The sequence below is a fragment of the Arachis ipaensis genome, chromosome B06 (assembly GCF_000816755.2).
Source record: "Arachis ipaensis cultivar K30076 chromosome B06, Araip1.1, whole genome shotgun sequence".
Taxonomy (NCBI): domain Eukaryota; kingdom Viridiplantae; phylum Streptophyta; class Magnoliopsida; order Fabales; family Fabaceae; genus Arachis; species Arachis ipaensis.
In genome coordinates, this window is record NC_029790.2 from 38401377 (window position 1) to 38417914 (window position 16538).

Here is a 16538-nt window from a genome sequence, read left to right on the forward strand (position 1 = left end):
TCAAGACTCAAGGTTCTCCTTCTGTAACCATGGAGAGGAAGCATGAAAAGCTTTTCTCAATACAGAGTCAAACAAAACCCCCACATTCAAATTCTAAGTTTGGTGTTGGGAGGCCACAACCAAAGTCTAAGTTTGGTGTTGAAAGGCCCCAAACCTGCTCTGATTATCTGTGAGGCTCCATGAGAACTTGATGCACGGAAACTTGTCTCTCAACAATTTTCCCTTGGCAAGTATACCGAATTGTCGTCAAGTAAAAACTCACAATAGAGTGAGGTCGAATCCCACAAGGATTGATTGGTCAAGCAACTTTAATTAGAGGAATGTTCTAGTTGAGCTAAGCAGAATTGAGTTGATAGTTGCAGAAAAGTAAATGGTGGGAAAGTAAATAACAGAAAATGTAATTGCGAGAAGTAAATAACGGAATATAAATGACGGAAAGTAAATTGCAGAATCTTAAATGGGGATTTGGGGAAATGAGCATAAAAGTAAATAGCAGGAAGTAAAGAAAATGGGTAAGATCAGAAATGGGGGATTCATTGGGCTTAGGAGATGTTGCATTCTCTGGATCAAGTTCATTTTCATCTCTTCCTCAATCAATGCATTCATTGATCTCCTTGGCAATCTTAAGTGATTGAATTCCAATTCCTTGGTAATTCAATCTCTCAAATCTTGATCAATAGCCAATTCCTTGGTGTAATTGCTCATGAGAAGAGATGAAGTATGGTCACTGATTATACCACATGTATTTCTAAATCAAAGTATTGGGAGAATTATATGTCACCATATCCGCCCAACCCCCAATTTGGTCCAACATGAGAAAGCATTTCTAGCATGATCCCTTCATTCCTCTTCCAAGGTTCCGAAGAGATCCAAGTATGAATAGCTTCTTTTTCAAGATAACTACCCAATTGGATGAAGATTGAAAGCTTTCTAGTAAAATCAAGAGAAAAGAAAGAAGAAGAATAATGAAAACTATTATTGATCCATCAAATTACAACAGAGCTCCCTAACCCAATGAAAAGGGTTTAGTTGTTCATGGCTCTGGGAATGGAAAACAAAGATGGAGAATGCATTCTGAAAGTAAACTAGAAGTTGCAGAGAAAGTAAAATTATATAGAGAGTAGTCCTCTCAATCCCCCAAAAGCTTCTCTCTAGTTCAAAACTACTCCTATTTATACTACTCTTATGATCTTCTAGTTGGCTCTTCAAGTCTTGGATATGGGCCTTTGGATCTTGAGTTGAAGCAGTTATCATCTTTAGTGGGCTCAACTTCACTTGCAGAGAAAGTGTGCAGTAGGCATGGACTTTAGCTTAGGGCGTTAGTGGTGTTAACGTTAAGTGAAAATGTGGGGTCGAGAACGTTAGTGACAATCACCTTTTTCACTAACGTTCCTAACCCAAAATGATCCACGTTAACTTCAACGTTAGTGGCACTAACGTGACCACTAACGTTGGCTCATCATCCCTTTCCTCCACATTAGCTTCCACGTTGATGTAATTAACGTGGTAACTAACGTGGCTCATAGTGGCTTAGTCCAACGTTAGTGACAAAGGTGAGTGTCACTAACTTTGGCGATTCCTTGCTCCTTCCACGTTAGAGTTCACGTTAACTAAGTTAACGTGGCTCTTAACGTAGCCAATATGGGATTAGTCCAACGTTAGTGACAAAGGTGAGTGTTACTAACGTTGGCATTATCTTTCTCTTCCACGTTAGAGTTCACGTTAACTGAGTTAACGTGACTCTTAACGTGGCCAATTGCCCTTTTGGAGCGTTAGTGGCACTCACTTTTACCACTAACGCTTGGAGCTTCCTTTTCCTCCACGTTAACTACCACGTTAATGTAGTTAACGTGGTAATTAACGTGGGCTATGATGGCTTCGAAGATGTTATTGGCGATCACTTTTCTCATTAATGTTGCAAGCTAGCTCCCATTCCACGTTAGTGGTCACGTTAGTTAGACTAACGTGGCTACTAACGTGGCTTTTCCTTGCTTCTTTTGTCCTGAAATCAAGCAAATAAAGTGCATCAAAGCTCTAATCCAAGTTATGAGTCATGCATCATCCAATTTGTCATTAAATTCATGCATAATTCTCATGAAATCATATAAAATTCACAATGTTTGCTTGAATCAAGATGTAAGTTAAATTCTACCCAAAACTTGCTTATTTCCTAAGAAAATGCATGAAACTACCCTAAAACAGTAAAGAAAAGGTCAGTGAAACTGGTCGAAATGCCCTGGCATCAGAGCTCACTGTCAAGCTATTGACATTAAAGAAGCGTTTATTGGGAGGCAACCCAATGTTATTTAATTTTATCTATTTATTTCCGTTGTTATTTTATGTTTTCTTTAGGTTGATGATCATGTGAAGTCACAAAAACAACTAAAAAATCAAAAACAAAATGAAAAACAGCATTAAAAATAGCTCACCCTGGAGGAAGAGCTTACTGGCATTTAAACGCCAGTAAGAAGCATCTGACTGGCGTTCAACACCAGAAAGAAGCATCGAGCTGTCGTTAAACGCTAGAAACAAGCTACAGTCTGGCGTTTAACGCCAGAAACAAGCACCAACTTGGCGTTAAACGCCAATAAAGGGAGAAAAGCTGGCGTTAAACGCCAGAAACAAGCAGCAACCTGGCGTTTAACGCCAGAATTGCACTCTAAGGGCATTTTACACGCCTAAATGGAGCAGGGATGCTAAGTCCTTGACCCCTCAGGATCTGTGGATCCCACAGGATCCCCACCAACCTCAACTCACTCTCTCTCTTCTTCACACCTTTTCATAACACTCTTCCCCAAATACCATTCACCAATCACCTCCATCTCTCTTCCCCATCACCTCTTCACCACTCTTCCCTCCCAAACCCAATCCCTAATACACATTTTTCCCTCCTTGGCCGACTCACTCACACTTCTCCATCTCTTCCATTTTATTCTTCTTCTCCTCTCTTCTTTCTTCTTTTGATTGAGGACGAGCAAACCTTTTAAGTTTGGTGTGGAAAAAGTATTGCTTTTTTTTCCATAACCATTTATGGCACCTAAGGCCAGAGAAACCTCTAGAAAGAGGAAAGGGAAGGCAAAAGCTTCCACCTCTGAGTCATGGGAGATGGAGAGATTCATCTCAAAGGTCCAACAAGCCCATCACTAAAAAGAAGATGGAGCAAACAAGAGAGCCCACTCATGGACCTCAACAAGAGCATGAGAAAGTTCCTCATCATGAAATCCCTGAGGTAGCGTCTGTTTTGAGGTACTGAGATAGAAACTGAGAGACTAAAGCTCAGTATTGTGTTTGTTGGTTCAGAGACTGGTACTAAAATTTTTGTCTCTGTCTTCAAAATTTTAGTATTTCAGTACCTCCAAAAAGTAGGGACACAAGGGACTGAAATTTTTAGAGATAGAGACTAAAACTTTAATAACATTTTATACCTAAAATACTTTTATTTCAATTAATTAATTCCAATTTTACCCTTTGTGCAAATTAAATTAAAGTTTCATTCTTGTTTTAATTCTTGTCTCCCATTTTGCACCAGACAGAATACTGATTTATTTCAATCTCTGTCTCTTAGTCTCTGTCAATCAGTCTCAGTCTTTCCATCTCTGTCTTTCCACCAAATGCTACCTGAGAGAATTAAGTTCCAACATGGGACAACTAAGGATGGAGCACCAAGAGCATTCCATCCTGCTCCATGAAATTAGAGAAGATCAAAGAGTCATGAGGGAGGAGCAACAAAGGCAAAGAAGAGACATAGAGGAGCTCAAGCGTTCCATTGGATCTTCAAGAGGAAGAACTAGCTGCCATCACTAAGGTGGACCCGTTCTTTAATTTCCTTGTTCTTTATTTTTCTGTTTTTCGTTTACTATGCTTTATATTTTATTTATGTTTGTGTCTTATTATATGATCACTAGTGTCTAAGTGTCTATGTCTTAAAGCTATGAATGTCCTATGAATTCATCACCTTTCTTAAATGAAAAATGTTTTTAATCACAAAAGAACAAGAAGTACATGATTTCGAATTCATCCTTGAAATTAGTTTAATTATTTTGATGTGGTGACAATACTTTTTGTTTTTTGAATGAATGCTTGAACAGTGCATATGTCTTTTGAATTTGTTGTTTATGAATGTTAAAATTGTTGGCTCTTGAAAGAATGATGAAAAAAGAGAAATGTTATTTGATAATCTGAAAAATTATAAAATTGATTCTTGAAGCAAGAAAAAGCAGTGAAAAACAAGGCTTGCAAAAAAATGGCGAAAATAAAAGAAAAAAAAAAGAGAGAAAGAAAAAGAAAAAGCAAGCAGAAAAAGTCAAGAGCTCTTTAAACCAAAAGGCAAGAGCAAAAAGCCAGTAACCCTTTAAACTAAAAGGCAAGGGTAAAAAGGATCCAAGGCTTTGAGCATTAATGGATAGGAGGGCCCAAAGGAATAAAATCCTAGCCTAAGCGGCTAAACCAAGCTGTCCCTAACCATGTGCTCGTGGCGTGAAGGTGTCAAGTGAAAAGCTTGAGATTGAGCGGTTAAAGTCGTGATCCAAAGCAAAAAGAATGTGCTTAAGAACCCTGGACACCTCTAATTGGGGACTCTAGCAAAGCTGAGTCACAATCTAAAAAGGTTCACCCAGTTATGTGTCTGTGGCATTTATGTATCCGGTGGTAATACTGGAAAACAAAGTGCTTAGGGCTATCGCCAAGAATCATAAAGTAGCTGTGTTCAAGAATCAACATACTAAACTAGGAGAATCAATAACACTATCAAAATTCTGAGTTCCTATAGATGCCAATCATTATGAACTTCAAAGGATAAAGTGAGATGCCAAAACTGTTCAAAGGCAAAAAGCTACTAGTCCCGCTCATCTAATTAGAGCTAAATTTCATTGATATTTTGGAATTTATAGTATATTCTCTTCTTTTTATCCTATTTGATTTTCAGTTGCTTGGGGACTGATGAGATATTTTGGAGGAAAAATAAATCTCTCCCAAAACACACAAATCTAACCGGCAAGTGTACCGGGTCGTATCAATGACTGAACTAACAGTTACTGTTGCAATGGTAACTCTCAAACTTCCAAATTAGAACAGTTCAATGCTGATAGAATTAAGTGACAATACAACCTCTTGGTGGCTTCTTCTTCTTACTCTCAGCTGATGGTATGTAACCCTTCCAAGAGAGTGATTGAATTCCTATAAAGTTCATGGAAGTTGCTTGTTTCTCAAGCCCTTAGGTAACTCGTTAGTGTGCAGAATTTTCTTGTAGGCTTTTGAACTTACTTTGGTGTGTGAACACCAAACTTAGTTCCTTGTCACCTTTCTCATGCATCAAAATAACTATATGTGGAATCCTCCTATCTTTGTTAAAGACAATAAAAACTAGAAAAACTAAAAAGTAAACAATTGGTTAATTAGTTTATCTGATTACTCGGAGCTAGCATCCATGTATGCAGAAGGTGAGAATGTGCTCCATTCAAGGCTCTTCATGGTGGCTTCATTTCTCTCTTGCATTTTGACCAAGCTTTGAGTGGACTGAGCAATTGCTTGTATGGCTGCCTCAAGACTTGAAATTCTACTTTCATGATGGTCTATTGGTGGTATGATGGGGGTGGAATGTGGTTGCTGGAAGTTATTTGTAGGGGTAGTGTGGTAGTTTTGGGGGTTAGATGTTGGTGCGGAAATGCTATTTTGATGAGTTTGTGGATTGTGGTGGGGTGGTTGATATGTATTTTGTGGTTTCTTGTATTGATTATTATTAGCGTTTTGCTGGTCGTGGTTTGAGTAAGTTGTGTTTCTTGAGTTGTTTTGGTTTGAGTTTTTCTGCCACGGTTGCTGGCTGTGGGTGTGGTTATCTCCCCATCTGAGATTTGGATGGTTCTTCCAGGATGGTTTGTGGGTGTCAGCATAAACCTCATTTTGGCATGAGCCTTGGTTATGCACATATTGAGGTTGTTCCTGCTGCTGATTTTCCTAGTTTTCTTCATTTTGTCCCTATGTGGTTGATGGTTGGCTTGTATTCACTGCTGCAACTTGTAAACTATCAATCTTTTTAGCCATCTGCTCAAATTGTTCTTGAATCTGCTCCTGCATTATCTTCTTTTGACAAGCAACAATTTAAGTTTGGTGTTGTGATGAGCGGATAATTTGTACGCTTTTTGGCATTGTTTTTAGGTAGTTTTCATTATGTTTTAATTACTTTTTAGTATATTTTTATTAGTTTTTATTCAAAATTCACATTTCTGGACTTTACTATGAGTTTGTGTGTTTTTCTGTGATTTCAAGTATTTTCTTGCTGAAATTGAGGGACTTGAGCAAAAATATGATTCAGAGGCTGAAAAAGGACTGCAGATGCTGTTGGATTTTGACCTCCCTGTACTCGAAGTTTTGAGGATGCAAACTGGCGTTCAAACGCCAACTTCCTGCCTGATTCTGAAGTTAAACGCCAGAAACAGGTTACAAACCAGAGTTAAACACCACAAACAGGCAACAACATGGCGTTTAACTCCAAGAGAAGTCTCTACACATGTAGAGCTCAATGCTCAGCCCAAACACACACCAAGTGGGCCCGGAAGTGGATTTCTGCATCATTTACCTATTTTCTGTAACCCTAGTTACTAGTTTAGTATAAAAACTACTTTTAGTGATTTATTTCCCATCTTTTGATCATTTTTGAGACTATATTTGTATCACTTTTGATCATTGATCACGTTTAGGGGGGGCTGGCCATTCGGCCATGCCTGGACCACTTCCACTTATGTAATTTTCAACGGTGGAGTTTCTACACCTCATAGATTAAGGTGTGGAGCTCTACTGCTCCTCATGAATTAATGCAAAGTACTATTATTTTTCTATTCAATTCAAGCTTATTCTTATTCTAAGATATTCGCTTGCACTTCAACATGATGAATATGATGATCCGTGACACTCATCACTATTCTCAACCTATGAACGCGTGCCTGACAACCACTTCCGTTCTACCTTAGATCGAACGTGTATCTCTTTGCCTCCATTCCGAAAGATCGGAGTCTTCGTGGTATAAGCTAGAATTATTGGCGGCCATTCCTGAGATCCGGAAAGTCTAAACATTGTCTGTGGTATTCCGAGTAGGATCTGGGAAGGGATGACTGTGACGAGCTTCAAACTCGCGAGTGTTGGGCGTAGTGACAGACACAAAAGGATCAATGGATCCTATTCCAACATGATCGAGAACCGACAGATGATTAGCCGTGCGGTGACAGCGCATTTGGACCATTTTCACTGAGAGGACGGGAAGTAGCCATTGACAACGGTGATGCCCAACATACAGCTTGCCATGGAAAGGAGTATGAATGATTGAATGAAGGCAGTAGGAAAGCAGAGATTCAGAAGGAACAAAGCATCTCCATACGCTTATCTGAAATTCTCACCAATGAATTACATAAGTATCTCTATCTTATTTTATATTTTATTTATATTTTAATTATCAAATATCCATAATAATTTGAATCCATCTGACTGATATTTACAAGATGACCATAGCTTGCTTCAAGCCGACAATCTCCGTGGGATCGACCCTTACTCATGTAAGGTTTATTACTTGGACGACCCAGTGCACTTGTTGGTTAGTTGTGCAAAGTTGTGAAGAAGAAGTGAGATTATGAAGCACCAAGTTTTTGGCACCGTTACTGGGGAATGAAAAATCATGATTTCGTGCACCAATGGGATATCAGCATACCTCGAAAATATAAGAAAGATGAATTATTTTTCAGATAAACTTGAACAAAGGCTGACTGGAAGAAGCTCAAGGTCTTCTATCTCAAGTGTTACAATAGAAGAGAAAAAACAAGGGCATAATGAAGCAGCAAGTAACATAACATTTGAAGTTCTTTAGATTAGCAAACTGTCTTACAAACATGGGTTCACTTTATAATCAATTTCTATGCAGAAATTTTAGAAACAGGAAGAGAAACTCATTATAAGGATAAGGAAAATTATGATACTTCCAGACACCACTACATAGACTCCGGCAGCTTAGGTATGTCCAAAAGGTCCCCATCAATCACTACAGCAATTTATCATGAGTGTGTGGGTGACAGTGGTCATGGTCCTCATTCGAGAGGTTAGCTATTTTGATATGGTCGACTCATTTTGTATAGATTTTTCCAACAGGTTGAACTATTTTTCGTAATAATAAGTCACGACTTGATTATTAGACCTACATGTAAACTTTCCAACAGGTTGAACTGTCATTCGTAATAATAAGTCACAACTTGATTATTAGATAAATAGCAATTCCGGAAGCAACTATTCTCAGCTATGTGGTTTTAATGAAGTCAGTATATAAAAATTTTGTGGGATGTAAAGCTTGGAAATGACATGTATTGTGTTAACCCTGTAGGTAACATATGTGCAGAGACGACAAAAATTTGCAAAAGGGAAAGGGCTTTTAAGCTAGCTGAAAAAAGAAATGTGAATACTCGATCAGGTTAGTTCCAAGCTATTTATGTTGAGTACAATCATTTTAAAGGAGACTGATGCAAATGGTTTGGTCCAAGTGGATATGGTTCAAAAGATAGATAATTTTGAGTGTACTATGCAAACGTGTATAGTTGTGGGGCATCAAATTTTCTCACACAATGTACACACACAGATGATAATCTTCTTTTATTTAGGGGTTGTTGCTTCGAGACTATTTAGTTCCTCGACTATAAACTAAATACATACACTCTAATCTTACTACCATTTTTACAATTGAATAATTTTATTGCAGAAACATATCCCAGGATGAATAAGCGAACTCCAACCTCAATTAGAACCGCGGCAAAAATTAGATTGCCACAAATTTTTAATTCAATTTCAAATGGCTCAGGTTATGACGAGGTTAGCTCCGTGGAAAAGAGCAACGTAGCAATGGGTAAGAAAATTTATATACAATATATAGTGGCAGAAATTAGAGAAGGATTCGTTATTAATTTTGTGTTTAATAAAAAAATTGAGAAAAAATATCTTAGAGTCATCTTTAAAGTAGTTATGTATTGGATTTACTTCATATTCCTTTAAACTAACTCAGCATAAATAATAAACTAAAATTATTTAGTAAAACTGGCTGTTATTTTAAAAAATCCAAAGCATCACCTAAAAGTGATTCTCACAGACACAAAAGCTTGGATTCTGCAGCCTTTTATTCGAAGTAACTAACTTATCAAATTTACCTTTTAAAATATAATTTTCTAATAATGTTGTAACACATTTTTTTGTTGAACAAAATGAAAAAGAATATTTAGTTCCCAGAAAGTTCTTCCAAAATAAGATAACCAGTTAAAAAAGGTTAGCTTTAACTGATAATGGATATTTTGTCAAACCAAATATAAAAAATTATTCAGTATCCAAAAGTATCTTTCCAAATTTGAAAAGAATGCAAAAATGTTCCAACTTCAACTTTTAAGTGTTTATGCATTGGATTTAGTTTACATTCCTTTAAACTAAGGCTGCCTAAATAATTAAATAATATTAAAATGTCGAGTATACTGTTTACTTGATAGACCAAAATATAAACATACTGAAAATAATTCAAACACACACAGATTTGGTTTGGTAACAGTATTTTTTCAAGAATAGGTTATCAAAATTAAATTTGAAAAGATAGTTTTTTAAATTTGTTGAAGTTTATTTTTGTTAAGTTAGAGTAAAAATACATTTTTAATTTAATGAGCATAAGCAACAACATTTGTGTTTCATCAATTAGTTTTACAGAATGCCAAACACTATATATGCATAAACGTAACAGACTTTTTGGAGGAATAATCTAACCAAGTGACATAAGATAAAATTTTTTGCAAACTATATCTTGACTTCATCTATTATGCAGCAAATTGAGTAACTATTAATGACTCATGCACAAGCACGCCTCCAAATAATCCTAACGAAGGTATAATGCAGAAAATAACCTAGCTTAATGTGTCACAAGTATGTATTGAATTTTAGTTTTCGGACAATTCGGCTAAGTTGTCTATTATCATGTAGAGTATTGGCATATGGGAGATGCAATTCATGAATGTCAATATTCCATGCTTTGTTTTGGTACGATGAAGGATCACAAAAACAATACAACATATCTACCCCTACATATACTCTCTGTTGCAGAGGAGGACAAGTTGAAATTCCTCAACTCCAAGGAGCACCCAAGGTTTTGTATGAGTTGTGATGTTAGGATTTTTTCCAGTAAAGAATTTCATAAAAACAGTCACGTTGTAGATATAGTCTCTAAACCGACAGAAATCCCTTCGTACAAACGTTTTGGTTGTCACAAGTAACAAACCCCTAAATAAATTGATAACCGAAGTATTCAAACCTCGGGTCGTCTTCTCAAGGAACTGCAGGGAAGTATGTTCTTATTATTGGTTATGGAGATTGTAAATTGGGGTTTTGAGAATGAGGAGAGAATGGTTTAATCAGCAATTAAAGTAAATAAAGAACAGGTAATTTAAATGGCAAGTAAAATAAATAAATAACTGTAAATAAACTTTTGGCAAGGTATGAGAAATTAGAGGTCCTATCCTAGTTATCTTTATCAATGATGATGAGAATTGAATCTTAATTCCACTTTGTTAACCTTTACTAAGGCAAAGGAAGGTCAAGGGATTAATTGATTTGATCTTCGGATCCTATTTATTTCCTAAGAAAAGATTGGGATTATTGAAGTTCAAATTAATTAACAAAGATAACAATTATCAATCATGTTTGAGTTTGATAACTCCTGAGTTACTGATTTCTTAACCAAGACCAAAAGGGAGAAAAGTAAATCTACTGGAATAAAAATGTCTTCAGATGGGAATAACAATAATGCAAATAAAAGAAAGCAATATTAAACTAAAATACCTCAATTAACATTAATTCAAAAGAATAATCTATAACATGAAAGTAAAAGAACATTGAAAGTAAGGGATAAATATAAAGTAAGGGATAAATATAAAGTAAAAGAACATTGAACCTGGGATTGAGAGTCACTCCTAAAACTAAGAGAAATCCTAAATCCTAATCCTAGGAGAGAGGAGAGAATCTCCCTCTCAAAACTAAATCTAAATCATGAAAACTAACTAAAGTGGAGTCTCCCCTTGAATGGATGCATTCTCCCACTTCATAACCTCTGGTCTATGCCTTCTGGACTTGGATTTGGGCAGGGCTTCAGAATATGCTATGGGCATTTTCTGCAATTTCTGGTGTGTGGCCTCTGTCACGTGTCCACGTGGGTCACGCGGTTGCATCATTCGGAGTTTTCCTTGTCACGCGGTCGCGTCAGTCATGCGACCGTGTCATATGTGTTTTTGCGCTGGCATGCGGCCGCGTCGCCCATGCGATCGCGTGGCTGCCAGTTTCTTCACAAACTCCGTTTTATACTTTCCTTCCAATTTTGTATGTTTCCTTTCCATCCTTTAAGTCATTCCTGCCTTAGAAGATCTGAAACTACTCAACACACTAATCACGACATCGAATGGAGATAAAGGTGATTAAAATAATTAATTTTAAAGCATAGGAAACATATTTTTCACATACATCACATAATAAGGAAGGGAAAGTAAAACCATGCAATTAATATGAATAAGTGGGTGAAAGATTGAATAAATCACTCAGATTAAGCACAAAATATATCATAAAATATGGGTTTATCAACCTCCCCACACTTAAACAATAGCATGTCCTCATGCTAAATCCAAGAGTAATGTTAGGTTAAAGTGGTGGAATGTCATGCAATGCAATCTAATCTAAATGCAACTACCTAGATGCATCATGCAATTCTTAAATTTTTATTCACTTGTATATAAAGCTTGCATGTAGTTGAATTAATTCACATTCTCAGGGAGTCATAAATATATATAGCCAAACCTTAGATAGTTGATAAAGTGCCTTTACAATTGAAATGGGAGAGAAAAATATTTTATAAACTTGCAAGACAATTAATAATTTCAGCAGAGATATATGTTAATGAGCTATTGAATCCAAACTGGATTTTGTGTTTACTCTCTAGTCACTCAGTGTTTATTGGGTTAATCACTCTATTCTTCTTTTTATTCTTACTTTCTATAACTTTGTTCTTCATCTAACCAATCAACAATTATAGAATATAGACATACCAAAAATCATGAGGTCTTCAGTTAAGGTTGTAATGGGGCCAAGGTAAAGGTAAGGGTATATGTATAAGGCTAAGTGAGCTAATAAGTGAATCCTTAATTAGTCTAAGATCTCACCTAACATACATACTTTGTAAAGCAAAGCTTCTTTACCCAATTTTCCCATATTTTCCCACTTTTGATGTTACATGCTCATGTTTCAATATTTATTATTTTTATCCCATGTGCATTGCTTTATTTCACATTTGGGGAATTCTTTTGTGTCCCCTTTATTCAACTACTGAAAAATAACACCTTTTTTTTTTAAATGCACATGGTAATTCAATTATTTTGATTTCACATGAGCATGCTTCCCAAAAATTTTTTTTTTTGAATTATTTTATTCTTTTCAACTTTTCTACCCTTTTATTTTTATCATCCATGTTCCCAATAGGTTTCCCACATGTAAACCATACACAATTTCTATCTTAAGCTAACCAAGGATTCAACTTGGGATTTTTATTTTGTTTTTCTGCTTAAGGCTAGTAATGTTGTTTATAGAATAAAAGGGGAATTAAAGCCTCAAGGGGGCTAACAAGGGTGATGTAAAAGGTAAGCTATTTTGTGATAAGTGAGCTAAAATCAAATAATGGCCTCAATCACTCTCTTGGTATGTATTTCTATTCTATAATCAGACATATAGATTAAAACAAAATAAAGAACATCAGAATAAAAAAGAAGGACGGAACACACAAGAATAAAATATTATGGTTTGAATGTAACCATACAATTAAGCTCAAAAATCACAGGCTGTGTGTTCTCTAGCTCAAAAATCATTTATCAGTTATGTATGTCATGCAGGTTTAGTTAAAAATTCCCATTATTCTCCATGTAAAATTTATATTGAATGGCTTTAAAGTTCTAGTGTTTCTCCTTGATGAAATGTTGTTAACTAATGATGCACGGAAAAATTGTCTCACAACAAATCTCCCTTCGGCAAGTGTACCGAATTTGTCGTCAAGTAAAAACTCACAATAGAGTGAGGTCGAATCCCACAGGGATTGATTGATCAAGCAACTTTAATTAGAAGAATGTTCTAGTTGAGCGAATCCAGAATTTGGGTTGAGAGTTGCAGAAAATAAAATGGCGGGAATGTAAATAACAGAAAAGTAAATGCTAGAATTAAAGGACTGGAAGTAAATGACTGAAATTAAATTGCAGAATTGTAAATGGGAATGGGGGATTTGCTCATAAAAGTAAATGGCAGAATACTAACGTTCCAGTGTACCCCTTTGCCTCACGTTAGAGCCCACGTTAACTAGGTTAACGTGGCTTCTAACGTCGCCTTGCCAACCTTCGAGAATGTTAGTGACACTCAACATTGTCACTAACGTTCCAATGTGCCCCTGGATCTCACGTTAGAGTCCACGTTAACTAGGTTAACATGGATTCTAACGTGGCCATTCTTAGTCAACAGTGACATTTAAACCAGAAATCATGGACCTATTCAGAAAGAAAACTTAAAAGACAGAATTTAAAAAGTTTAAACATAACATGGAAGTAGGTTCTATTTCATACAAGATCTTCCTTATTTAAAGCATAGAAAATGATGGACTAAAAAGAACTCCACCACCTTTCATTCATGTGGATGTCCATGCTTCCATCCTTGCTTGTCCTCATTGTGTCTCTCTTGAGTGCTTGTACTTCCACTTCCCTTGCCTTTTCCAAGCAGCTTCCTCCAGAAACCACCATCTTCCATCTTCTTCTTGAGTGTCTCCTTTTGCTGTTTCACTTTCCTCTCTTCTTGTTCTACAAAATCTTTTTGGACCTCATCATATGTAGGGATGACATAGTGTAGCTGATGCATATTACTGGTCATGTAGTTCAACTTGGCTTGAGTGTTTACATAGAACTCCTCCCTATGTAGTTGCCTTCCTTCATTGAGTACACTGAACTCATTGAAAGTTTTCATTTGGGCTATCTGCCACTGGTTGAGTTCTTTCAAGTGCTTCTCTTGAAGCTCTTGCCTCTCATTCACTTGGTTGATGGCTTGAGTGAGCCGGGAGTAGTGTTCCTGCTGCTGCTCCATTTGTTGTTTTTGCCATGCTTCCTGTTGGCTCAGCCGGTTCAGTATTTACTCTTGTCCTTCCATATGTCTCTGTCCCAAATCTTCAATGGCTCTTAGAAGGTGAGTCATATTCAAGTTGGCTGGGTCATAATGCTCTTCCTGCTGGTATTCTTCCTAATGATATTCCTCTTGATGAACTCTTTCTTTTGCTTTTGGTTTCCCTATTTGTGGCCTTCTTTGTTGCTGAGCAGGTGTAGTATAAACCAATCGCTCGAGTGTAACTGGCCTCCCTGGGTTCACCCAGTCTGGGTTGCTGTCCTCAAATACTACTTTGGCCTTGTTGCATAAGCGGAGAATGGTGCTGGGGTACCAAAGCCTGGCACCTGAATCAACCTTCTCAACTGAATCTTGAATTCCCTCGGCGATAAGCTCATTCACATTAATTTCCCCACCTTGTATTAAGCAATGCACCATAGTGGCTCGATTGATGTTTACCTATGAATTATTTGCAGCTGGTAGAATGGACCTCCTTACGAGTTCAAACCACCCCTTGGCTTCAGGGCTCAGGTCTCCCCTCTTGATGAACTTGGGTCTCCCATCTGTGTACCTCTCCCAGTCAGCTGCTATAACACAGATGTCTGCCACTATCTCTGAGAGCTCATCATTATCAGGGCTTCTACTTATCCTTGCCTGATAACTATCCTCATCAAAATGAGGTGATTTTAGGTGAAGAACTCTTGTTATGGCGTTTGGGCTGAAGTCCACCTCCTTTCTTCTTACGTAACTTTTGAAGGTTGGGGCCTTGGTTTTATCTTCTCTTACTACATTTGCATAAAATTCCTTGATGAGGTTTCCATTGATCTTCCCCTCTGGACTTGTGAGCAATTGCCACCCCCTCTGTTCGATTTTCTCTAGAATTTGTGGTGACTCATTTGCATTGATTTGGAAGATTAACTCTGGCAATATCTTTCTGGCCCTTATCCGCTCGAATTCATGTTCATGAAAGGCCGTTTTGAATCTCTTCTCATCGAAAGGGACACTCTCCATGGGTTCCTTCCTCTTTTGCCTCTTTGAGCTTGATGATGCCATGAATTGAGTTGCTGTTTTGAAAAAGGGGGTTGGATGATACGGATAGATGAGGAATAGGTTGGCTTATGATAGAGTGTGATGAAGGGGGTTGAGCAAGCCGAAAGTATGAAATGTGGGAGTGGGAATTTGAATGTGAGGAATGAACATGCTCTAGAGCTCACTTATATAGGGAGATCATGAGTGGATGGAAGGTGTAGATTGCAAGGATTTTTTCTTAATGGACGGTTGGGTTGTGTATGAAGGAAGGACAAGGATCATCACTTAATGAGAGTGATTGGTTCGGTCTTCAATGGTCTTTCTTCTCCAATGTTGCATGGCAACGTTTCCCCATGCGTTCCCTCTTGAGACATGTGTGTAGTGCTCTTCATTAAGTGGCAAAATCTTCCCCATTTAATTGTCCAAGCAATCCCTTTTTATGCTTCTTTTCTTTTCCTATAAAGATTTAAAATAAGGGAATTAATATCATAAAAATCAAATTCTACGGCTAAAATAATAAAGAGACAAAAAAGATTTTGTTTATTTATGAATTTCAACTGATTAACTACTTGTGTATCCTTATGCAGTTTGGTGGCACCATGGGGTGACACCAAACTTAGTTTGAAGCAATGTGCTGAAAAGTTTTGTTCAAAGCTCCCAAGACTAGCATGCATCTTGGTTTGCTTTTAACACCAAACTTGTTCTTCACTATATACTGCATGATAAAGATTTCACCAAGTGTTTGTCAAGCTTGGGTTGAAATTCATAAACATTGATTTATTCACTATTTTGAAAACATATAAAACATGGGTTGCCTCCCATGAAGCGCTTCGTTAGCGTCACTAGCTTGACGTTTTTCCCTCATCAGGGTGGTTGGTAGTGCTTAAAGTCCTCTCCTCTTGCTGTGGACTTATATCCATTGGTTGGATCAATGATCTCCACATGTTCCAGGGAAAGGACTCTGTTGATAGTGAAGACCTTGGGTAACTGAGATGGTACAGTAGGGAGATTAGGGGGAATATCTGGGAAGTAAGCTGAGACAACTCTATCCCCTGGAGAGAAGTCTTCCGTAGGGATCTTCTTGTTCCTCCACCTCATTGGTACCTTCTTCTTTGTTTCTTTTGAGGTTGCCTTCCCCTTGGTGACCTCTTTTTCTGCAGGGGTTGTGATGCTGTCTTTACCTGCCTCTAGAAATTTAGGTTCCTCCAATTTTTCCTTGAGCTGTGGCAATTGCTGTTTTCCTTGTTTATCAATTAAGGGAATCTCAGAATGAACTGGCTGTGCTTCAGTGCTTGTTTCCTTGTCCTCTTGATCTGTTTCTTGTGAGAGTTTGAAAA